Source organism: Schistocerca piceifrons, chromosome 8 (genome assembly GCF_021461385.2).
Source record: "Schistocerca piceifrons isolate TAMUIC-IGC-003096 chromosome 8, iqSchPice1.1, whole genome shotgun sequence".
Taxonomy (NCBI): domain Eukaryota; kingdom Metazoa; phylum Arthropoda; class Insecta; order Orthoptera; family Acrididae; genus Schistocerca; species Schistocerca piceifrons.
The window spans coordinates 148,250,910-148,278,055 of record NC_060145.1 but is presented as its reverse complement, the minus strand read 5'-3'; the positions used below and the strand labels follow the sequence as shown (position 1 = coordinate 148,278,055).

Sequence of the window (27,146 nt, the reverse complement as noted above, 5' to 3'; positions counted from 1 at the left end):
CGTGCAGAGTTTCTGGTTTTCACTGTGGATGTTAAAAACACGCACCTCTATTCTGATGTTTTCACCGAGTTTACAACGCTTAATAAATTTAAAATTTCTGTGGACTGTGAGTGGCACTCATATTTAGTGTTGGCATCTAGAACCTAATACATGCTACGTTCTCCGGGAAAAAAACTAGCAAAAAGTTAAACTCGATGCCGTACGAAAAGTATGATTTCCATTGTGATTCACATCTTGTTTTTCGCTATAACTTGTCTTGGTTTGATGTGGTAACAAATATTGTCTTCATTCAACCGAATACATATTACTGGAACGTAAGTATAAATCCTAAAGAAGCAGTTTTCGACGGCTGACTGCGATGCAATAATCTGAGTTCGATGATACAATATGTTTGCAATATCTGTTACATGAAACGACCGCTCTCTCTCTCTCTCTCTCTCTCTCTCTCTCTCTCTCTCTCTCTCTCTCTCTCTGTGTGTGTGTGTGTGTGTGTGTGTGTGTGTGTGTGTGTGTGTGATAGAGAGTGAGACAGAGAGATAGATAGATAGAGAGAGAGAGAGAGAGAGAGAGAGATAGAGAGTTGTTAGCCTGATCGCTCGAGCTCAGAACTACTTGGACCCACTATCGAAAATGGCCCATCGACTTCGACGATCTAAGAAGGTAATTCCGGTATGACGAAGTCATTTCCGAAACGAATTGGAGACACAGCAAACGCTCTACGCATGTTTCCCATCGTTTTACGCATAAAATACCATATCGTAAAATACCGTATTCTAAATCAGTATAAAATAGCCCTAAATCTCGAGACAGTTTCCAGTACTCTCTTCAAATCTTAATCTTCCAGTCCCAGAGTTGCAGTCGTGTTGGAAGTAACATAGTTTGGAAAATTGGGCTATTACACTGCATGCAGTATTTTTGTGCACAGAACTTATCGGATACCACTGTAGTACAAATTTTAAAATTAGAGCGTCTTTCTCAATATAACATGATTTCTTATGTATGCTTGCTCGCTTTGAACGAATAATTTTTGCATAACTTTACTATGGCTTTTTATATTCGGCTACTACAGTGCAGATATACGATAATGAAGTAGTACATTCATGAAATGTGCATAGAGTTCCACTCCGCTGTGTTCCAATTCGGAAATGTCGTCTGCAGTTAAAATATGATTTCATATTCAAAACTGAAATTTTCCAAAATTTTCGCAGTGTGTATTGCAGTGTACTAACGCCGAAACAAGTTGGGGGAAAATAACTGAACTAACACGCGCTGTGTAAAATGACCACTTAAAAAGTACACATGTTTATTTCTATTTTGATATCAAATGGGTGAATTTCTGTGACGGTATGGATATCCTCTAGCAGAACTTCCTACCGATGAGATTAATTTTTACGAAATTTCGATTATGTATGACAAATTACATCAACAACAAAGCGCTGGTGGGATTAGAAGAAATCATCCTTAGCATCTGGATGGATGGCGGTTGCAGATAGAATGGCATAAGTAGAACGCCTGATAGAATGCCCTCTAAATTTGATGCATTTGTGACTCACTGCCTCAAAAAACAGTTACGTAGAGTTGAATTACAACTAGGTTATACACAAAGGGTCTTTAAATAAATTCGAACAGGGCAGAATCATAATATATTCTCCATTTTCCAGGAATGTAAAATTAGGTTACTACATCATAACATTAGGGGTTAAAAAACAAGGTACATACATAGAAAAGTGGAAAATTCGGATGTGATGGATATTCTGTGACATCCTGTTCACCATCTAACAACCGGAATAAAGAAGTTAAATATCAGGAATTAAAGAGGAGTTACAGAACAGTGACTCGTCAAAATTTCGTTACTCTTTAACGGTAACTGTGTGAGGGTTAAAATATGTTCGGCATATTAATTGAAGGAACTGATATAGCACGAAGGTGAATACATGTAGCAGACGTTATTCCACGGATAAAGTTGGGTCCACAGATTACTCTTCTCGGTTTCAGAGATAGGAATTGCTAGTGAATGGATTGCAGATGGTTGCGTTTTACCCAAGGATATTTTTATTGCTTGCTCAAGGTATATTTCACCCAACGATTTATATTCGTCTTGCTGCTGGACAGGAAACTGAATTGCTTATAGTACACTGATGTTTTAATTTTACTCTTGCATGGGGACTTATTGCAAAATATTTCACTTATAAATTAAACATAAAATTATAGGTTTCATGAGAACCGTTGTTTTGACAGTGATCGTACTGAAATATTTTTGAAACTGAACATGTTTTGTCAGACTGATGGTGACTCGCGGCTAAGCAGTAAAACTACATCTAAGGCTTGATACTGACAAAAATTTCCATAGCCGCTTCAGATGCAGGACAAATGAAATAACTGATTTTACATTGTAGATAGATTTAATGTTAGTCCTGGGACGCTTTCAGGGCTATATACAAAAATTAAGAAGTTACACAGTGTGTGATATTTTTATTTATTTTCAGTATGCAAAAATACCAATATCAGCAAACAACTTCAGTCTGACATAAAAACACCAGGCACAATTTGATCCTCGTAGGGTATATTTACAAACTTTCACATGCTTGAAAAAGAACTGCGAGGACAATGAAAAGAAAAAGAAAAAAAAAGACATGAAACAACGTCTTCATTACCATGCGGTTATTTCGACCCGCGGCACACGTCAGCTCTTATTTAGCGATGCGTAGTTTCCCTCCCGAACAGTGCAAATATCAAAAGTAAAGGATGGGGGAAGGGATTGGGAACGTGGGTGGGAGAAGAGGGTGATGGTGGGGGGGTAGAGGGTGGGGGGGGGGGAAGGGGACGAAGCGAAAACACGGCATTAAAATTAGCTATCGCGAAAACGTCACACGCAAGCGCTTCTGCCGCAAAGGAAATAATTTAACTGGGATATAACAACGCTGACAGCGGCAAAAAATTACGCCGCTTGGCGACGACCGCACCAACATGCACAAACACTTGCACGAATAAACACACACACACACACACACACACACACACACACTCACACACTTTGCTGGCGTGTACAGACGCACGGCGCTTCAGTTGTGCCGTTCTGAGCGCCCGGGACGGGTCCTGTGCCATAAATCGCCGGACTCTTGACAGTAAAGAAAATTGCGCCTGGATGGTAGCATTATTTTTTTTGGGGGGGGGGGGGGGGAGGCTGTGTGCGTGTCTGTGTTTATTCCTCAGGGAGACTGGAGAGCAGCAGGCGAAAATCTGTATAGATTGCGAAATTCTCAGCCGCTCTGGTGGCAGGCGCAAAAGCTGACACAGGCGTCTGGGACAGGCCGCGCGCGGACCTGCTCCCAGCCGAACAGGTGCCTCGCGAGCTCGGCTAGGCGCCGCTCTTAATAATGCATCTTCATTCCGAAACGTGTACAATGCGCGCACCTGGGCAATCAACGCGCCCGGAATCCACTTTGCATCCCAACAGAACCGGTGGCTTGCGATTTTTCAAAATTTATTTCTCACCTACAGTTCCGACTAGCAAATCGCGGCTCCTATTCTTGTCTCGCCTGGGCACCCTCTCACACCCCTCGTACCAACACTCACACACACACACACACACACACACACACACACACAAAATGAATGTTCATCTTGGGAATCACGCCATTGGACCTAGCGAGGAAAAAGCAAGGGGGAATTAAGTCCGGCGCCACTATCCTTCCCCCACAGAAGTTTCTCGGCGCCGTCTCCTTCTTCCGCCTCTTTTGCTCGGTTCGCAATTTACACGCCTTCACTAGCCGCCGTTTCCGCCCCCGCCGCTGCCGCTGCCGTGTGTCTCGCCGACGCGGGACAATTTTGGCGCGGACAGCGCGGGCGGGAAGCAATTTGCACGTCTGTGCGGCCGCCCGCCCGCCGCACCTTAATCCGCAGCAATCGCGACTGCACAAAGCCGGCAGCACGAGGCGCACACAAAACTCGGCAGCCAGCCGGCCGTTTGAAGTCGCGCGGCGCCTCCTCCGCTGCCGCTGGCCAGGGGCATTCTCCCGGCGCGCTGCCTCTTTGGACTAAGCCGGAAATCGCAGCGACGGTGCCGCCAAAGAGCGGGACTCTGCGTTTTGGCGGTCTCGTTGTGGCTCTTCTACCTGTGAAAAGGAAAAATCATCACCACATGTATTCCCGTGTCAGTTCAGCCATTTCACAGGCAAAAAACGCTTTTGGGTGTGTCACCATGTCATGAAATATAGTATGTTCTTTCTACCGTGTACAAACTTTAGGGATTGATCTACATCTACATCTACATTCACACTCCGCAAGCCACGCGACGGTGCGTGGTGGAGGGTACTTTGAGTACCACTATCGCTTCCCCCTTCTATTCCAGTCTCGTACTGTTCGTGGAAAGAAAGATAGTCGGTATGCCTCCGTCTGGGTTCTAATCTCTCTGATTTTATCCTCATGGTCTCTTCGCGAGATATACGTAGGAGGGAGCAATATACTGCTTGACTCCTCGATGAAGCCGTGTTCTCGGAACTTCAACAGAAGCCCGTACGGAGCTACTGAGCGTCATTCCTGCAGAGTCTTCAACTGGAGTTTATCTATCATTTCCGCAACGCTTTTGCGAGTACTAAATGATCCTGTAACGACGCGCGCTGCTCTCCGTTGGATCTTCTCTATCTTTTCTATCAATCCTATCTGGTATAGATCCCACAGTGCTGAGAAATATTCAAGCAGTGGGCGAACAAGTGTACTGTAACTTACTTCCTTTGTTTTCTGATTGCATTTCCTTAGGATTCTTTCAATGAGTCTCAGTCTGGCATCTACTTTACCGACGATCAACTTAATATTGTCATTCCATTTTAAATCACTCCTAATGCCTAGTCCCAGATAATTTATGGAATTAACTGCTTCCAGTTGCTGACCTGCTATATTGTAGCTAAATAATAACGGATCTTCCTTCCTATGTATTCGCAGAACATTACACTTGTCTACATTGAGATTCAATCGCCATTCCCTACACCATGCGTTAATTCGTTGCAGATCCTCCCGCATTTCAGTACAATTTTCCATTGTTACAACCTCTCGATATACCACAGCATCATCCGCAAAAAGCCTCAGTGAACTTCCGATGTTATCCACAAGGTCATTTATGTATATTGTGAATAGCAACGGTCCTACGACACTCACCTGCGGAACACTTCTCTCCGTTGTGAATGACATGGCTCCTTCTGTTATCTAGGAAATCTTCAATCACACAATTAGTCTGATAGTCCATATCCTCTTACTTTGTTCATAAACGACTGTGGGGAACTGTATCGAAAGCCTTGCGGAAGTCAAGAAACACGGCATCTACCTGGCAACCCGTGCCTATGGCCCTGTGGGTTTCGTGGACGAATAGCGTGAGCTGGGTTTCACACGATCGTCTTTTTCGAAACCCATGCTGATTCCTACAGAGTAAATTTCTATTCTCCAGGAAAGTCATTACACTCGAACATAACACATGTTCCAAAATTCTACAACTAATCGATGTTAGAGGTATAGGTCTATAGTTCTGCACATCTGTTCGACGTCCCTTCTTGAAAACGGGGATGACCTGTGCCCTTTTCCAATCTTTTGGAACGCTACGCTCTTCCAGAGACCTACGGTACACCGCTGCAAGAAGGGGGCAAGTTCCTTCGCATACTCTGTGTAAAATCGAATTGATATCCCATCAGGTCCAGCTGCCTTTCCTCTTTTGAGCGATTTTAATTGTTTCTCTAGCCCTCTGTCGTCTATTTCGATATCTACCATTTTGTCATCTGTGCAACAATCTAGAGAGGGAACTACATTGCAGTATTCCTCAGTGAAACAGCTTTGGAAAAAGACATTTAGAATTTCGGCCTTTAGTTTGTCATCCTCTGTTTCAGTACCATTTTGTTCACAGAGTGTCTGGACATTTTGTTTTGATCCACCTACCGCTTTGACGTAAGACCAAAATTTCTTAGGATCTTCTGCCAAGGCAGTCCATAGAACTTTACTTTCGAATTTACATAGATTAGAGGATACGTAACAAAAAAGGTCTAATGAACCTATGTCCGGAAACACATGGTTTCCATGCTAGAGAACATTTATTCAATCTTCCACTGTTAACGAGACTTTGGTCTAGTACGCCCTGTACCATGCAGCCACAGTTACAGTACGCGTTGAAAATGGTTTCCATGTGCCTCAACACATGCGTGTACGCGCCGTAGCATGTTGTGTCTCACAGGTTCACATCGGCCAGGATGCATCTGAAAAGTGTAAAAGGCAGCATGAATACGCTGCTCCAGTGTCTCCACATCTGGAATCGGCTCTGATAGCCAGAAATTTCACGGATTGAGATCCGGTGAACGAGCAGGCCTTGCAACTGGACCCCCTCGTCACATACATGAACCAGGAAAGACACTATAGGGATGCTTCTGGACGTTACCGGCGAACTGAGCTTGAGGACCACCATGTAACAGCAACATAACCCTTCGAAGCATCACGGAACTTCTTCCAGCGGGGGAGGCAAAGTCACCCGCAAGAAACGCCTGTAGCTCCGGCCTGTTAGGTGACGTGGAAGGAAGACTGGTCCCAAAATACGGTCGCCAATTATCCCAGCCCATACATTCCGGCTGCACCGATGCTGATGATTCGATGTCACCATACCATCTGCATGTTATCCCACAGATGACTGTTATGAAAGTTGGCCGGCCGGAGTGGCCGAGTGGTTACAGGCGCTACAGTCTGGAACCGCACGACCGCTACGGTCGCAGGTTCGAATCCTGCCTCGGGCATGGATGTGTGTGATGTCCTTAGGTTAGTTAGGTTTAAGTAGTTCTAAGTTCTAGGGGACTTATGACCACAGCAGTTGAGTCCCATAGTTGGACCGAGCGAGGTGGCGCAGTGGTTAGACACTGGACTCGCATTCGGGAGGACGACGGTTCAATCCCGCGTCCGGCCATCCTGATTTAGGTTTTCCGTGATTTCCCTAAATCGCTTCAGGCAAATGCCGGAATAGTTCCTTTGAAATGGCACGGCCGACTTCCTTCCCCACCATTCCCTAATCCGATGAGACCGATGACCTCGCTGTCTGGTCTCCTTCCCCAAACAACCCCATCCCATAGTTGGTTAAAATGGTTCAAATGGCTCTGAGCGCTATGGGACTTAACAGCTGTGATCATCAATCCCCTAGAACTTAGAACTACTTAAACCTAACTAACCTAAGGACATCACACACATCCATGCCCGAGGCAGGATTCGAACCTGCGACCGTAGTAGTCGCGCGGTTCCGGACTGCGCGCCTAGAACCACGAGACCACCGCGGAGTCCCATAGTGCTCAGAGCCATTTGAACCATTTTTTGTTATGAAAGTTGAAAATGCCACTCTTCGTAAGGGTGGCCTCACCTGTGAATACCATGGATGACACAAATCCCGTAATCGTGATTGCCCGGTGGAGAAACCAGTGACAAAACTCCTCCTGATGTGGAAGGTCTCTCACTGGTAAGTGCTGTACAGGCTATAATTGATAAGGATAGTAACAATTGTCATCGACAACGTTCCACACAGTTGTCTGAGTAACACTGTACTTGCGGGCCAACTGCCTCATACTGACACGGAGGTTGCCTTCCACATCGTTAATCTTATTTTCCAAGTCCGGTGTCCAAACAGTTCCGGTACGTCTTCATGATTTCCTGCTCTCCAAAACGATGCTGTCTCAGACAAGCGGGGAAATACTGTTGCAAACATTGAAGGCTCTGGTTGTTGTCGGCGGGATAGGTCTCCTGATACAACCTTACTGCCCGCCGCCCGTTGCCATTTGTCTTTCCGTAAATAAACACTATGTTGGCAGGCTCTCGATTCGAATACGGTAACATTGTGTACAGTGCTGTATCACATCCACTAAGAGGTGAGCACTGTATCGAACACAACATTAACAATTACTATGGCAGGAGAGGACGCTAGGGCATGACGTATGAGGAAGAGCACGAGTCTCTAGGAGGAAACCACGCATACTGTAACTGTAGCCGCATGGTACAACACATATTAGACTGCAGTCTCTGTAACAAAACATGATTGAATAAATGATCTCCAGCATGGAAGCCATGCATTTCCGGAGATAAGTTCATTAGATCTTTTTTTGTTCCATATCATCTCATTCATCAATTCCTAGAGTTCGTACACGTTGCAAAAAATCACCCTGTATAAATAGGAATATTAAAATTAAACTCCGTCTGAACAGGTGTCTATCGACCTCCGTGTCATCCCCAGCGCATAGGCGTCACTGGACGAGGGTATGGAGGGGCATGTGGTCAACACACCGCACTCCCAGCCAATGGCAGTTTACGCAATGTCGGCCGGTTATCATGTGCGAATATGCTACACCACACTGTAAACATCACACTAAAAGCATTCTATTTCTCTGCAAGTGCACTCCGGAGATTGCTCCAAAATTACACTTTCTCTTCTAATCCTAGCCGCAAATCGCATCGAAATTAGCCATTTCTCATTGAGTGTGTGCTTCTAAGCAAACAAAAGTGACGAAAACTTGTGTAACTAGAAACCGGTGCCGAGTGCTGAATGGATGGTAGGCCACGCTACGATCAGCTCAGAGAAAGGACGCAACCGTCTTGTTTTCAACCATGCACGCTCTGATGTGACGTCATCCCTTCCGTCATTACGAGTGCTACGTTATTCGCAGTGCCAGGTCGGTATTTTTCTTTGATGTTGCGTGAAGAATACGGTGAAAATGTAGAGAATAAGCAATTTTTGAAAATCTGTTGTCACTGTGTTTTTAATTGCTCATAGTGGCAGTACGTGCACCCACGTTCGTTTCCTGTTGTTACCGACTTTCTTAAATTTATTTTACTCTTTGCGATGTTAAACTATTAATTATGAAATTTACATACAGTTAAAGAGTTCAATTTATATATGTAATATTATTATAATCGGATTTCTTGTGGTGCACATTTCACATTCAATTTATATTCAAAAGTTTATAGGCCATCACAATCTAGCAAACTAGTATAATTTTGCAAAAGCTGCCAGTGAATTTATGAGCTGCTACTTCTCAATCAAGTAGCTCCTCAGTTGCTAACTAGGAGTACAAGATGTATCAGAAGCTATGCCACAAGGCATGGTGGTTGGTGGACGATACCATGTGAGCACATTTTACTATTAAACTTACGTACGAACGCGTTTTGTTTGCGTGCTAGCGTCTATAAAACGTGGAGGAAGACATAGGCGGTTTGGACAACAGAAGATATGTAAGGAGGCTTTTTTTTCTTTCTTTTTTATCTTTTTAATTTGCAGCTCCTTGTACGTATTAGCCGTGTTTGCAGTTAAAATTGTTGAATGTGAGGTCCGCCAGTTATGCAAAACACCGTTTTTCTCAGTACTCAAACATGTTTCGACACCACCGTGCCATCATCAGTGGGTTTTCGTTTTTATTTATTCTTTACATTTGGTGTGCATGAATTTTTTGGATCACATGTGTGTTAATTACTGCCGGTAGCTTGTCCTGTTTTCGTGTGGCAAGCACTTCCATTCTACGATCACGCTGAGGTGTTGTGATGCACACGTGACTATAACAAGTATTTTCCACAAATAGCGTAGTAAAACACGTTTCACTTCACCAGAACACAGTGTGATGACATACAGTATGCTATAAACTGGTCTTGATTTTTCTTTAGTCTTGCATCCATTAGCAAACGCAACATCAGAATTGCCTCTCTGATGCCTTTACCTTTCCATCTAGCACATCCTTCTGTTTATTATTATTGTGAGCAAGTTCGTTGCATGACTTGTTGAGCTGATTTTGCGATAATTCTCGCAGCTGTCAGACCGTGCAGTCTTCGAAATTTGGTGGATGATATTTTTCCGAAGGTCAGATCGTATGTTGCCACACTCATACATTCTTGCACACAAACGTGAATAGTCGTCTCGTTGCCGCTTCCCCCAATGATTTTAGAAATTATAATGGTATGTAATGTTATCTATTGCTTCTGTCTTATTTGATCTTAAGTCCTCCAAAACCCCCTTAAATTTTGATTCTAATACGGGATTCTCCATCTCTGCTACACCGACTTCTGTTCCTTTTTGTATGAGATCAGACAAATCTTCCCCCTCATAAAGGCCTTCAAAGTACTCTTTCCACCTATCTGCTATCTGTTCTGCATTTTACAGTGGAATTCCGGTTGCACTCTCAACGTTATCACCCTTGCTTTTAATGTCACTGAATGTTGTTTTGACTTTCCTATATGCTCTGTCAGTCCTTCCGACGATCATTTCTTTTTCGAATTGTTCGCATTTTTCATACAACCATTTCGTCTTAGCTTCCCTGCACTTCCTACTTATTTCATACCTCAGCGACTTGTATTTCGTATTCCTGAATTTCAAAGAAAATTTTTGTACTTCCGTCTTTCATCGATCAACAGAAGAATTCCTTCTGTTCCCCACAGTTTATTCGCAGTTACGTTCTTCGTACCTATGCTTTTCCTTCCAACTTTTGTGATTGCCCTTTTTAGAGATGTCCTTCCTCTTCAACTATACTGCCTATTGAGCTATTCCTTATCGCTGTATCTGTAGCCTTAGAGAACTTCAAGCTTGTCCCGCCGTTCCTTAGGAGTTATTATCCCATTTCTTTGCGTAATGATTCTTCCTGACTAAGCTCTTGGACTTCAGCCAAATCTTCATCACTATTGAATTGCGATCTCAGTCTGTGTCTGTTCCTGGGTGCGCCTTACAATCCAGTATCTGATTTCGGAATCTGTCTGACCATGATGTTATCTCCCCCTCTTGTGATTTTTGAACAGAGTATTCGCTATTGCTAGCTGAAATTTATTACCGAACTCATTAGTCTCTCTTCTCTACCGTTTCTTGTCCCAGGCCCATATTCTACTGCAACCTTTTCTTCTACTCCTTCCCTTACAACTGCATTCCAGTCCCCCATGACTATCAGATTTTCATCACCGTTTGTGTGTTGTATCACCCTTTCAATACCCTCATTTACTTTCTCTGTCTCTTCATCTTCATCTTCAGCTTGCGACGTAGGCATGTATACGTGAACTATCGTTGTCGGTGTAAGTTTGCTGTCGATTCCGAGAAGAAAAACGCTATCGTGGGACTCTTCCCTGTAATAAACTCTTTGCCCCATCTATCTACTCATAACGAACCCTACTCCCGTTAAACCATTTTTGCTGTTGTTGATATTATCCTGTACGCATCTGACCAGAAATCCTTGTCTTCTTTCCGTATCACTTGACTGATCCCTACTAAACCTAGATTGAACTTCGCATTTCCCTTTTCAGATTTTCTAGTTTCCGTACCACATTCAAGCTTCTGACATTCCACGGACCGACGCGTAGAACGCTATCCTATCGTTGAATATTCAATATTTTTATCATGGTCACCTTCCCCTTGGCAGTCCACTTCTGGAGACCCGAATGGGAGACTGTTCCGGAATCTGTTGCCAATGAAAATGTCTTAAATTATGTCTTAAATTAGTGACTTCCACTGCCTTATGCATCCTAATGCTGTTGATCATTGCTGATTTGATATTAATACATCCAAAAATATTGAATACACGATGAAATTTTCTCGGGCTTCCAGACGCGTCAAGTAGCGGCTTAAAATCTACGGGCTTTCTTTAACCGCTTGACAATGACCGAGGAGTACTCGGCCGAAAGCTGTGTGTGTGTGTGTGTGTGTGTGTGTGTGTGTGTGTATGCGCGTGTGTGCGTGCCTGTGTGTGTGTGTTTGTGTGTGTGTGTGTGTGTGTGTGTGTGTGTGTGTGTGTTTGTGTGTGTGAGAGAGAGAGAGAGAGAGAAATAACGCATAGGTACGTTGGCCAGGCCGTACGCGTAAAGCTCATTGTGCCTAAATTAAACGACTGTTACTATGACCGCTATCAGTCAATACGAGTTTTTGCGATGACATAACTCGAGCGAAGAATAATGAAAAAACCTTGTCTAAGCTGTTTTTCCATCTACACACTTAAAAATGTAATCATTCGTCTTTCATAATCTTAAATCTTTGAAAGTTCATCGATTGCTTTGAAATTTTGACACAACCTTTCATTCGAATAGAGGTGTGCTTTTATATGCCTGCTAGCGCACCACATATAATATGTAGATACATATATATGTAATATCAGTATGGGAAACCTATATAGAAGTGTAAATGTTCAGCCGGCCGGAGTGGCCGAGCGGTTCTAGGCGCAACATTCTGGAACCACGTGACCGCTACGGTCGCAGGTTCGAATCCTGCCTCGGGCATGGATGTCTGTGATGCCCTTAGGTTAGTTAGGTTTAAGTAGTTCTAAGTTCTAGGGGACTGATGACCTCAGAAGTTAAGTCCCATAGTGCTCAGAGACATTTGAACCATTTTTTGTAAATGTTCATTTGTACAAAATCTTGAATCTCTGAAACTTATTCACCGGTTGCTTAGAAATTCTGATACAACGTTGCATTCGAATACATGAGTGGTTGTATGTATCTCTTTTCAGCATACATAACAAGTAACTGGGAACAGTGGGAAAGCTATTGAACGATTTTCTTCAGTTTATTGCAGAATAATCTAATGAACAGAAAGACACACAAAAACACCCACCCACACACACACACACACACACACACACACACACACACACACACACGACCCCTCCTTCTGCCCTTTTCTCTCCACCTCCTCATCACGTTTCTCTTTCCCTCTCTCTCTCTCTCTCTGAACATCACCTTCTTTCCGCTTTCTACGTCCATTGTCTCACACCCCTCTGTCCACCTCCTATTCTCCTCGCTCTCTCTCACCCTAAATCTTGTTTATTTGTTTATTGCAACTTTAGATTCTGTCGAAGTAATCAAATCTATTCTAATCATAACCTGATGAGCCATAAATACAACTTTTCTATTTGTTAACTATATATATATATATATATATATATATATATATATATATATATATATATAGTTAAGAAATCTATTCTAATCATAACCTGATGAGCCATAAATACAACTTTCCTATATATAGGGGACAGGAAAAAATGGAGAGAGAGGGAGGAGAAGGTAATGGACAGGGAGAAGGGAAGGAGGAGAAAATGCATGAAATCAAGGGGAGGAGGACATAGACAAAGGCAGGGGGAAGAGTGAGAGTAGGATGTATACGCAGTTCCCATACACATATTAGAAACATGTGCTTTCTCTATTCTTTGTTTCCCATTTAATCAGAATGAACGACAGCAAACTGTGGCTAGTTCGGTGCTATTTTTTTTTCCACTTTTCCTCACTTTTCCTGCCACAAAATTCAGCCTTTCTGTTGATGAATGCATCCAGCAATCATTAAAATGCCTTGCTTGTTGCTTAGTGTCTGCCCTTACTAACGAAACTGCCAGAGCTGCCACAGCGCGCCCGCGCAGCCGCCGCAGCTTGCAGAAGCGGACGCCAGGACAAGCGGCCGCCAGCGTCGCGGTGACCCGGCGCGGCTACCCCTGCCAGCCAGTGTCGTGTACCGCTGCCCAGGCGCCCGCGGCGGCCTGTCCGTAATCTGCGCCGGCCAGGCCGTGGGCCGGCGCTTTTCTTGTGAGGAACAAAGCGCGCTGCCGTCCCGTCTCCAGGCCCAGATTACCACCCTCCGCCACCCACCACCCGCCACCGGCGACCGGCCGCACAATACGACAGCCCGGCTGCGAGTCCGCCACGGGCCCTCTGGCTTTGCTGCAGTTTGGTCGCCCAGCACATTGCGAAAAGGAAACCTTGCGTTTCCGCCGCATGCTCGTGTATCTTCACTTTTGGCTGTTCGTACGTGTCTGGCGTCCCAGTTGCACGGTGGCGGGATTTGACCAATGCAAATACACTACTGGCCATTAAGATCGCTACACCAAGAAGAAATGCAGATGATAAACGGGTATTAATTGGACAAATATATTATACTAGAACTGGCACATATTTACATTTTCACGCAATTTTGGTGCATCGATCATCAGAAATCAGTACCCAGAACAACCACCTCTGGCCTCTGGCCGTAATACGCCTGGGAATTCAGTCAGAGCTTGGATGGTGTGCACATGTACAGCTGCTCGTGCAGCTTCAACACGATACCACAGTTCATCAAGAGTAGTGACTGGCGTATTGTGACGAGCCAGTTGCTCGGCCACCATTGACCAGACGTTTTCAGTTGCTGAGAGATCTGGAGAATGTGCTGGCCAGGGCAGCAGTCGAACATTTTCTGTATCCAGAAAGGCCCTTACAGGACCCGCAACATGCGGTCGTGCATTATCCTGCTGAAATGTACGGTTTCGCTGGGATCGAATGAAGGTTAGAGCCACGGGTCGTAACACACCTGAAATGTAACGTCCACTATTCAAAGTGCCGTCAATGCGAACAAGAGGTGACCGAGACGTGTAACCAATGGCACCCCATACCATCACGCCGGGTGATACGCCAGCATGGCGATGACGAATACACGCTTGCAATGTGCGTTCACCGCGATGTCGCCAAACACGGATGCGACCATCATGATGGTGTAAGCAGAACCTGGATTCATCCCAAAAAATGACGTCTTGCCATTCGTGCACCCAGTTTCATCGTTGAGTACACGATTGCAGGCGCTCCTGTCTGTGATTCAGCGTCAAGGGTAACCGCAGCCATGATCTCCGAACTGATAGTCCATGCAGCTGCAAACGTCGTCGAACTGTTCGTGCGGATGGTTGTTATCTTGCAAACGTCCCCATCTGTTGACTCACGGATCGAGACGTGGCTGCACTATCCGTTACAGCCATGCGGATAAGATGCCTGTCATCTCGACTGCTAGTGATACGAGGCCTTTGGGATCCAGCACGGCGTTCCGTATTACCTTCCTGAACTCACCGGTTCCATATTCAGCTAACAGTCATTGCATCTCGACCAACGCGAGCAGCAATGTCGCGATACGACAAACCGCAATCGCAATAAGCTAGAATCCGACCTTTATCAAAGTCGTAAACATAATGGTACGCATTTCTCCTCCTTACACGAGGCATCACAGCGACGTTTCACCAGGCAACGCCGGTCAACTGCTGTTTGTGTATGAGAAATCGGTTGGAAAGTTTTCTCACGTCAGCACGTTGTAGGTGTCGCTACCGGCGCCAACCTTGTGTGAATGTTCTGAAAAGCTAATCATTTGCATATCACAGCATCTTCTTCCAGTCGGTTAAATTTCCCGTCTGTAACACGTCATTTTCTTGGTGTAGCAATTTTAATGTCCAGTAGTGTAGATACAGCTCGTCTTCCACAAGTGGAAAAATGCGCAACACGCGTTCCACAGGGTTCAATAATGCGCCCATTACTATTCTTGCTATATACTAATGGTCTGCCATTTTATTTGAATAACGAGGTAGAGTCTGTCCTTTTGCAGGTGATCCAATGGATTATTAATGTTAATTGAAACCATAACTACTTCATATAAGGTTCGTTCTAAATTAACATCATAAGGGGACGTTCAGATTTCATCACCTGCCTTCGTAACTAATTCTCACTACCTGAGAGGAAGTAAACATCTTAGCCTTTGGTGTAGATTAGATTACCGGTTACAGTATGCATGGTTACCAACTTCAGATCTGTGAATGTGTTCATACAACTTAAAATTATTCAGAATAACACTAGATGCTACGTAACAGCAAAATCATGTTAAATAATACCTCAGTACAAGGGTATTACATGTCTCCTATACCAGTTGTACAACTGTCTTTCTAAACATTCCCAGTTACGTGCAGATGGCGATGAATGACGCATCGGCAAATCAAGGTTAAAACCACAGCATACAGAGCAACTCGCCCAATGCTGGTGTCCCGTACCACGCACTATGGTGTACTTCATGGCAGCGAGGACACCACTAGACTATTAGCTTATGGCCGGTACTGGCGGGAAAATTGACAATTGGCGCTGAGAGATGTCGTTAGAGTATTCATGTACTTCTTACTTAAACTTATTTATGCATTTTAATAACAGCGCCATTTCTGTTACGTGCCGATAAAAGAGATTCTAAATAGATTCCGTATTTATATTGATCGAAAAGGCCTTTGACACTGTAACACACAAGCAGCTTGTAGTGATATTGTCTGCTTAAGGAATATCGTCTCACTTTGTCACTGGATTAGTGATTTCCTGTCAGTAAGGTCACAGTTCGTAGTAATTGACAGACAGTTTTCGATTAAACAGAAATGATTTCTGGCGTTCCCCAAGGTAGACTTACTGGCCCTCTGCTGTTTCTTATCTATGTGAACGATGTAGGGGACAATCTGAGCACCCGTCTTAGGTTGTTTGCAGATGTTGCTGTCGTTCATAGTCTAAAGAAATCGTCAGAAGATCAAAACAAATCGCAAAACGATTTAGAGACGATATCTGTGTGGTGCGTGAACAGGCAACTGACCCTCAATAACGAAAAATTTGAGGTCATCCACATGAGTGCTTAAAAGGAATCCGGTAAACTTCGGTTACACGATAAATCAGTTAAATCTAAAGGCCGTAAATTCCACTAAATACCTAGAATTACGAACAACTTAAATTGGAAAGAACACAGAAAATTTTGTGGAGGAGGAGAACAAAATAGTGTGTTTTACTGACAGAACACATAGAAATTGTGGCAGGACTGCTAAACCGACTGCCTACGCTAAGCTTGTCCGTGATCTTTTGGAGTACTGCTGCGCGGTGTGCGATCCTTATAGGATGAACCGAGTACATTGAGAAAGTTCATCGAAGAGCAGCACGTTTTGTATTAACGCGAAATAGCGCAGAGTGTGTCACGGACATGACACAGGATTTGGGATGGAAGCCATTAAAACAAAAGCGTTTTTCGTCGCAGCGGAATTTTCTCATGAAATTTCAGTCACCACTTTCCCCCCCCCCCCCCCTGAATGCGAGAATACATAGGCATAAACGATCATCACAATAAAATAAGCGAAATCAGAGCTTGCACTGAAAGATACAGGTCTTCGATTTCTCCGCGCGCTGTTTCAGAGTGGAATAATTGAGATTTTTTGTGAAGGTGGTTCAATGAACTCTCCGCCAGGCATTTAAGTGTGACTTGCAGGGTATCCTTGTACGAGGGTTGGAACATTATTAGAGGCAACTATTTATTTACAGCTTGTACAAAATACATACGTGTTTCAAAGTTTTGCTGACCTTCAAAGTAGTCACCACCATTGTGTACTGCCGTTGCCAGCGATGTGGAAGTCGTAGGATACTCTAAGCAGTGCCAGTTGTGTTGATAGTTCGAGCAGCGCGGTCTGTTGCCCGACGAATTTGTAGCATTTCTGAAGCGAATGTTGTGAAGTGTTTCCTTCAGTTTCGAAATCGAGTTGAGCACACGAGGGATTAAGTCAGGGGAGCGAAATAGCTGTTACAGCACTTAGCAGCCCCATCAGTCAAATAAATCAGTAACAGCTCGGACTGTACGTTCTTGAGCAGTGTCCTTGCAAAATGATGGTCTGGTTCTGCAGAAAGTGTCATCACTTGTGTCTCTTATCTGGTCGTAGGCTATGTTCTAAAAATGAACTGCATAGAGGTGGAAGTGATGACACTTTCTGCAGGACCTGACCATCATTTTGCAGGGCAATGCTCAGGCACGTACAGTGCAAGCTGTTACTGATTTGTTTGGCTGATTGGGCTGCTAAGTGCTATACTACCTACTGCACTCCCCTGACTTAAGCCCTTGTGAGCTCAACTCAATGTCTAAACTGAAGGAAACACTTCACAGCATTCATTTCAGAACTGCTACAAATTCGTCGGGCAACAGGCCGCACTGCTCGAACTGTCAACACAACTGACAATGCTAAAAGTATCCTACTACTTCCACATCGCTGACAACGGGTTATACTCAATGCTGGTGACTACTTTGAAGGTCAATAAAACTTTGAAACATGTATCTATTATGTAAGAGTTGTAAATAAATAGTTGCCACTATTAAAGTTCCAACCCTCATAGATGTAGATGTAGATAAAAGATTCCTAAACACCTTTCTAAAATAGTTATTAAAACAGAAACTAAAAATTATTCTTACTAAGTTTACTTGAACAAGTATGCCTACGTAGAAGCTGTTCTACAACTTGGTACAGTTTCCACAAATTGATATGCAACAGATTGCTGAATAACAATAGTTTGTAATTAATAAAAATCTACAGATATAATTATTAAATTATTAAAATTTTAAAAATATTCAAAGGTAAAGCTACAAAGTGGGCTTCCACTGTGTGATTTCGATAGCAATCTGCGCTGGAAATTAGAATCTAAATACTTACCACATATGGAAGTCATAAAAGAATTACAGTGACAGTGAATAACACAATTCACGTAGTAACAACAGTTAGACTAAGTGAGAGCCCTAATCAGAGTCACAATCTGAGGCCACATTGTGCTCCAGGGATCAACCACTTATAAATATAGACCCACCACGACGATATTAATGGACGGGCTAAAGTCACTGAGTTATCAACACGTTAAACATATATGAAAAAGTTAAAAATCTCTACGTAGTGAACAAATTAAATTCTCTAATATGACGCATGACTCTCCCACAAAATGCTCGTTGACTATGTTAAGCGTATCTTCCCGTGAACTACACTCCTGGAAATGGAAAACAGAACACATTGACACCGGTGTGTCAGACCCACCATACTTGCTCCGGACACTGCGAGAGGGCTGTACAAGCAATGATCACACGCACGGCACAGCGGACACACCAGGAACTGCGGTGTTGCCCGTCGAATGGCGCTAGCTGCGCAGCATTTGTGTACCGCCGCCGTCAGTGTCAGCGAGTTTGCCGTGGCATACGCAGCTCCATCGCAGTCTTTAACACTGGTAGCATGCCGCGACAGCGTGGACGTGAACCGCATGTGCAGTTGACGGACTTTGAGCGAGGGCGTATAGTGGGCATGCGGGAGGCCGGGTGGACGTACTGCCGAATTGCTCAACACGTGGGGCGTGAGGTCTCGACAGTACATCGATGTTGTCGCCAGTGGTCGGCGGAAGGTGCACGTGCCCGTCGACCTGGGACCGGACCGCAGCGACGCACGGATGCACGCCAAGACCGTAGGATCCTACGCAGTGCCGTAGGGGACCGCACCGCCACTTCCCAGCAAATTTGGGACACTGTTGCTCCTGGGGTATCGGCGAGGACCATTCGCAACCGTCTCCATGAAGCTGGGCTACGGTCCCGCACACCGTTAGGCCGTCTTCCGCTCACGCCCCAACATCGTGCAGTCCGCCTCCAGTGTTGTCGCGACAGGCGTGAATGGAGGGACAAATGGAGACGTGTCGTCTTCAGCGATGACAGTCGCTTCTGCCTTGGTGCCAATGATGGGCGTATGCGTGTTTGGCGCCGTGCAGGTGAGCGCCACAATCAGGACTGCATACGACCGAGGCACACAGGGCCAACACCCGGCATCATGGTGTGGGGAGCGATCTCCTACACTGGCCGTACACCACTGGTGATCGTCGAGGGGACACTGAATAGTGCACGGTACATCCAAACCGTCATCGAACCCATCGTTCTACCATTCCTAGACCGGCAAGGGAACTTGCTGTTCCAACAGGACAATGCACGTCCGCATGTATCCCGTGCCACCCAACGTGCTCTAGAAGGTGTAAGTCAACTACCCTGGCCAGCAAGATCTCCGGATCTGTCCCCCATTGAGCATGTTTGGGACTGGATGAAGCGTCGTCTCACGCGGTCTGCACGATCAGCACGAACGCTGGTCCAACTGAGGCGCCAGGTGGAAATGGCATGGCAAGCCGTTCCACAGGACTACATTCAGCATCTCTACGATCGTCTCCATGGGAGAATAGCAGCCTGCATTGCTGCGAAAGGTGGATATACACTGTACTAGTGCCGACATTGTGCATGCTCTGTTGCCTGTGTCTATGTGCCTGTGGTTCTGTCAGTGTGATCATGTGATGTATCTGACCCCAGGAATGTGTCAATAAAGTTTCCCCTTCCTGGGACAATGAATTCACGGTGTTCTTATTTCAATTTCCAGGAGTGTATATTTATCTCCATTTCCCGCAGTTCTTATCATACAGAAGAAAACGCAATGTCCTAAGAAGCTGATTGTGGAAGGACGTGTCGCCCGATGTCTACGAGTGACACCGCTCCTTATTCTGACACGTTATCTTCATATGCCAACGAATAACCTAAAATAGGCATCAATGGGAGCATGTAACTGAACTAAAAAGTTCGCAGCCAGTAGAGATGAGCAAGAAAGAAACTATAACTATGGGTGAAACAGCTCCGGGCACAATAATTAATATCGTGTTTTAGCTAATTAATAAGTACAAACGATGAGCCCTTGTATCAGTCTACTAGGCAAGCCACACATACGATACTATAAAATACATACTGAGTTACTGGACACAATATGGCTTGTCCACTGATTTCAAACAGGTGCACTATGCAGAAAGGAGGTGACAGTTACACGTTACTTAGTTTAGACATGGGCCAGCCACCTTAGCAGATATTTACTGTAAAAACATATATAGAGTGGAGTATCAACAGCGTGGCTCGAAGTCTACATCTGTTCTGACGAAGTGGTAGAAATATGCAGCCACAATGTTCACAAAAGTCTAATCGCAATACGAAATTCAAAAAGGCTTATATTAGTGCGTGACTAGTGAACTGATTCACTTCGCCGACCAGCTGGCAGAAGCATAGTGATCACTATGTTCATCTTTCGTTCACGTATTACTGGCTTCCTGGACAGAATACGTATTCAAAATACAGGACACACAAAAAACAGAATAAACGTAGTGGGACACTAGAAACAGTAACGAGAAACATTTTACGAAAACAAGCACTTTAACCTGACGCTTCAGCATTGATGATGGTTAGGTCAACTGAATCAAAATGATGATAAATGAAGATATCTAGTACTTCAGTATCCCACTTCTTCTCACACTGAGTTTTCCGGAGCGTTCCATTAACTTCAGTCTACTCTTCATCACTACTAAATCGTGATCTGAGTCAGTATCTACTTCCGGGTACGCCTTCCAATGTGGTATGCTTTAGGACTCTCAATCTGGCCATGAGGCAATCAATTTGGAATGTCCCAGTGTTTCCGAGTCTTCTCCTAGTATACCTACTCCTCTTGTGACATTCGAACAGTGTATTTGCTGTTACCAGATAAACCTTATTTCAGAACTATAATAATTATTTTCACTTTCATTCTTCCTAACAAACACTTATCCTCAAGTAGCCCTTTCTTATATTCCTTCCCGTAGCACCGAGATGCATTCCTCCTTCATTAATTTAAAATTATCATCTCCCTTTACATGCTGGGTTATTCTTTCAGCGCCCTCCTCATATACCGTTTCTATTTCTTCATGTTCTGTTACTGGCGTCCGTATGTGTACCTCAACTATTGGTGTCTCTGTCTCATTTCACTAACTCAAGTTACATCTATTTACAGCCTTTCCATTTCTTTTCTCAGATATGTTAGCTTCTCTATAACGTTAAAATTTCTGACATTCCACGCTAAGACTCATAGCATGTTACCCTGTTGTTGACTGTTTAATTTTTATCTCATTGTAGCGCGCCCTTTGAAGTCCCCTCCCGGAGATCTGGTTGGGTAAATAATCCGGAATCTTTTTCCAGTAGAGAAATCATTATGGCACTTTTTCAATTACAGGCATGCCCTGTGGGTACAACTGTGTCTTTAATTCATTGGGCACCGTTTCCTTCTGCAGCCTCATGCTGTTGATCATTCATGATTCTTCCTCCATTTAGGGGCAATTTCCCACACCAAGGGCAATAGGTTGCCCTGTAACTCAGTCCTCTTGTCCTCCTTATATCACAAGGTCGCAGAACGAAGATGGTTCCTTACACTTGACAATTCTTCTGCCGTCATTTTCAATGATTTTTTTTTTCAAAATATGTAATAGCTGTATTCAAACTCGGGATCCAAGGACGTTTTGATGACTAGTCAAACACGCTACCCCTAGAACAGGGTACCAGAAGACTACAAAACCGAAATTTTGTTAGGCATCGCAAAGATCATGAGGCAGAATTGAATGTGAATTTAACTGTGTGGACTCAAGTTTGCTGTATTGTCGCTAAAAATATATTAATATACATATTAGAACTATCTCTCTAATTATTCACCCTGGAACCTAACAAGAACTCTTCCACTGGTTTACTGCGAAGTTTTTACGCAACACATTTGTACAGGACATTTTTGTCAACGAAGTACGGATTATAGTCCATAATGCGCGGTGAAAAAGTGTTATTTGTTTCGCCTGAATCGGGATACAGTCGAACAATCCGAGAGATTAAACGGAACAAGTGAAATGTGTCTTTAGACACCAAATGAATTTACACGGCAGGATAAACGTGATATTGCAAACAAAACAACACACCACGTTTGACAGGGTTTGTGGCTAACACAGAGAAAGCAAAGCATTCAATAGTGCGAAGCTTTTGTCCTCTCGACTAGCGTCGATCTGGCCCATCATATTGCTCTGTCCACAAGGCCTAGAACATTTGAAAACTCTTCATCTCAGTTACACTATGCAGCACTCAATCAGACGAACACTATCAGCAGGTCAATTCGGATGTTTTCACTCACAGTGCAGCAAATCGCATAGTAGCAGCTGGCGTGAGTGTCAGTCCAGCCAAGAACTTGCACAGCCGCGCTACGACGTACTCTAGGTATCTTTTTTTGTTTATTTATTAAATCCTTAACCACTTTGAGGGCCATTCCTATAGCTGCTACTATGTGACATACGTTGGGAATACATTCAAAACTGGTTCCATAAAACACAGTGCACTTTGCGATACTAGATTTCTTTTTCCTTCATGTTTCTTTAAATTTGACAATCGTACGGTTAACAGAGTGTTGTGACGAATTTATGGACCTTCGTAGTGAAAACTGTGACGGCTGGTCTAACGTAAACGTCATAATTGTTAAAACTGATTAATTTTCAGATATTTACAGATTTGTGTGGATGTATAATGGACTTCCCAACCTGTTGAGACCTGCTTGCCCATTGTGTATTAGCTCAGGAGCACCATCGCCCATTAGCGTCGAAGAGTGTTACATAAATTCGTCTGTATGCATTGACAGAATAAAAGAAAGTGTGAATCATCGCAGAGCGCAATGCTCTGAAATTTCTCTCCATCAGCGGACGATGTAGATGGTGATATCCATCTACTCGGATTAAATGTTCTCTACTTTTTTTTGGTCTGGAATACACCCATTATTCCGAATAATGTTTATGATGTAGGTTATATAATTTTTATCATACTTTTTAACACTTTTCTCTAAACCTCTTTACAATGGTTCCAATGGCTCTGAGCACTATGGGACATAACATCTGAGGTCATCAGTCCCCTAGAACTTAGAAATACTTAAACCTAACTAACCTAAGGACGTCACACACATCCACGCCCGAGGCAGATTCGAACCTGCGACCATAGTGGTCGCTCGGTTCCAGGCTGAAGCGCCTAGAATCGCTCGGCCACACCGGCCGGCACCTCTGTACAATATCCAGTGATATACAGCGAAATGAAAGAGGTGATGATTTACAAGTTCTTGTGAAATCGTGGGGTCTATTGCCAACACATTTAGGTTATCATAATATTCATGCGTTTCACAATCACAGCCTTGAGACTTATCAAACGATGGATACTATTATATTCTTATTTACATGAGATATATAATTAAAGTAGCAGCTGAAGAAGAAGAGCTACAAAAATAACTATACAATTTCTAATGTCCATTATCACCGTATGAGATGACCCACGACCACGACAAAACGAAAACCAAAACTGAGTGCATGAAGATAGCCTACAACTCAGCAACGTACTTCCGAATACCACTAATATGACGGAAGAAGCTTCTCTGGAATCAGATGGGCAGTAATTTACCATATCCCGGTCTTGCCAATCTTCCAAATTTTCCAGATAGTTCTTTTTGTCAGTTAGGCAACTGGAAACGTCCTTATGAGGTGGTGAGAATCTCCTTTCTTCACCCATATTACAGTTGTAAACTGCACACTATCAGATGAAGGGTAATGTAAGCTAAAGCTGAAACAGTGTCTCGTTTCCTGAGTGCTATTTACAGAACGTTCGTTCAAAGTTTGTCAAAAGCTTTCTCATATCTATGGGTAGGAGTAAAGCCATAATTATAGATCATTAAACCGTTTTATAATATCGTCCACATTTAGTAAATAACCCATATGTTTTTTGCATAATTCAATGTTGTATTCTGAAGTTCCTGCAGGTTGACAGTAGATAACTTCTTTAATTATCAGAAGCATTCATGAATTCATCTTCGACCACCAGTCAACCAGTAACTTCGATAGTATATTTCTGAATCATGTTCACTGCACGTGTAACGACTGTATTGATGTTGATTATGTGGCTCAGTGGTTCTGTGGGGGGAAAATACGTTTGCTACCTGTATGGCACACCTGTTAGTGATTTTGTACTTATCCACACGCTGGGACACACAGTCTAATAGAGCTTATCGATGACTCCACTTAAGGAAGTCTGCTTCTACTCAATACTGTTTCAGCTGAAAATAGCTTAAGGCCGAAATCGTGATAATAATATAAAGAAGTTTGGACAGTCAAATGGGGGAAATATCATTCAAACATTATTACATGACAGTGGTCCAAAAATGTAGGAAGATTACCTACGTTCAGTGATGTTCTGGAATGTATTGACAGGGACGTGGAGCCATGCTGATTGCAGTGCCGTAGTCAGCTGCGCTAGATTTCTCGGTTGAGAATCCATAGCGCGAAGATTCCGGTCCAGTTGTTCCCACAGGCTGTCTGTTTGGCTTAAATCCGGTGAATCCAGTGCTCTTCGAGTGACACAAGTACACTTGGTTTGTGTGACATATTGCATTATCCTGCTGATAGATCCTTATATGCCGAGGGAAAACAACCTACATAGCCAGCCGAAGTGGCCGTGCGGTTAAAGGCGCTGCAGTCTGGAACCGCAAGACCGCTACGGTCGCAGGTTCGAATCCTGCGTCGGTCATGGGTGTTTGTGATGTCCTTAGGTTAGTTAGGTTTAATTAGTTCTAAGTTCTAGGGGACTAATGACCTCAGCAGTTGAGTCCCATAGTGCTCAGAGCCATTTGAACCATTTGAAAACAACCTACATGTAGCGGTGCACATGGTCTCCTAGGGTAGATGCATGTTTGTGGTGATCCATTGTGCCTTCCAGAACGACAAGATCACCTAAGATCACCGAGGGAATGTCCATCAGCCTGGACTTGTCCAACGACTGTTGCAGGATGTTTGCTTTCAGACATTTCATCCCATACACGTGAACGGCCACCTGTCCGATGGGGCATAAAACGTGACTCATCTGAAAAGCCATCCTGTCACCATTCCGTGGACGTCCAGTTGCCGTACTGGAGCGCAAATTCCAGCCTTCGTCGCCGATGAACAGGAGTCAGCGTAGGTGGTGAATTAGGCGGCTGCTGTGGAGGCCCATATGCAGCAACGTTGGCTGAGAAGTTATTCTGGAGACAATGTTGGTAGCCCCTTGCTTCATCTGGACGGCCAGCTGTTTAACGGTTCCACGTCTATTCGTCCGTACACATCTCCGCAAATGTTATCACCTGTTCGCCATGGCATGTGAAATACCACAGTTGCCTCGGCGTCAGATTTGGATGGAGCCATTTTGCCATGTGTGGAATACTTTAACCGCTGTGGCACGTGCTTGCACACGTGGCCCGTAAGGAAATGATCGTGCCCTTTTGGACGTCAGATGAATCGCTGTTTCCGCTGTACAACAACGACTGCAATGTTTTCTGCATCCCCCCGATACTCTTGATACGTCCTTCACTACTGGTCCTGCCACGTGCCGTTTGTTAGAGGATACTGCACGTTGACACTGATAATACGTAGTGGTCACATTAACGTGGCTGGACCCTGTGTACACAGGGTGTGATGGGCGTAAGTGTAGATATCTCTATTGGCGACTGAAAAGAGTTCGCTGAACAACATTAAATCAGTATTTATGTCGTTTGCAAACTAATAATTACAGCTTTTATAAATCGTACGTTTTAGGTTGATTAGGAGCTCCAAGTACATGTGGCAAGAACAAGCGATTAATTCTTATTTTCCCCTGGGCAGTAGGTCAGTGTTGGAAGTGTGGCTGCGCGGACGCTAAACGTTTAGTCTATACTGACAGGCAACTCCTAATTGTGGTGCAGTTGTGAACGTACAGAAAATGTCAGGTCGTAAGATTTGTGACGTGTTAGTGGGAAGATTGCTAGAGTTCATATTGGGATGCCACATATAAAAATATCTGCAATTAAAACCATATATAAAACTTTCCATTCGCATATGACACATACATAAGAGGCACAGTGTAAGATGTGGGGTGTAGTGAAAATTAAACAGTCTTATAAAAAGGAGTGAAGCACTAAGAAGACGTAAACACTATTGGCTGACGTATAAATGATTAGTAGAATCAGGATTTTTTGATAGGTATTCACTTCTCAGTAAGACTGACACATTATTAAATTACATATAAATGCCTGTTATGAAATAACTACTCGTGTATGAATTACTGTACGTTGTTGATTCGTGTTTAAGCCTATGTGGCCTTTTCTCCCTGATAGAGCATGTTTTAGTATGCTGATGTTCATATTCGGCATACTTTCACTATTTCGGGACACTAGATACTTTTCTAATACAATTACTTTCTTCTGTGTTACATTGTTTTCAGAACTTAGCATTTCATTTGCTTTCGTGACAAATGGTAAATATCTGACTTCCTCCCATATTTCGCCTGAAGTCACCTAATCGACTACTTGCGTTTGTGTATCCTACTGTAACTCTTTGAGTAGGCGTTTGCTTAGGTCCTAAGCCAATCTGAAACCTGGATTGCAGCCAAATGTCTCATTGTGTTATTCCATCATGTTGCAATCGGAAGTGTGTGCTATATAGTTCAGGAAAAATGCCTAAAATGAAGCCAAGCTTTCAAGCAAAAGTCCAAAAGTTTCTGTCTCAACATGGTGAGAAAGTATTTTCGTTTGATGATTGCAAACAGTCCAACATGAGAGTAGATCCGGAGAGAAAAACACTGACGTGGACTACAACAGACTGAAAATGGGAAGAAAATTCAGCAAATGCTCCTTGGGGTATCCTGCCATACTTATTCACCATACAGTGAAGAAGTTGCGTAGCTTTCTTTT

At 43.8% G+C, this 27,146-nt stretch overlaps 1 protein-coding gene across 1 annotated transcript in view; it reads right to left on the bottom strand.

The window, feature by feature from the left end:
- Nucleotides 1-2,460: 2,460 nt before the first annotated feature.
- Nucleotides 2,461-27,146, bottom strand: part of LOC124712144 (TWiK family of potassium channels protein 18) — a 1,284,422-nt gene continuing 1,259,736 nt past the window's right edge. The window contains exon 9 of the mRNA XM_047242441.1: nucleotides 2,461-4,115. The gene's annotated coding sequence lies outside the window, so the exon portion shown is untranslated. The remainder of the gene's footprint in view (nucleotides 4,116-27,146) is intronic.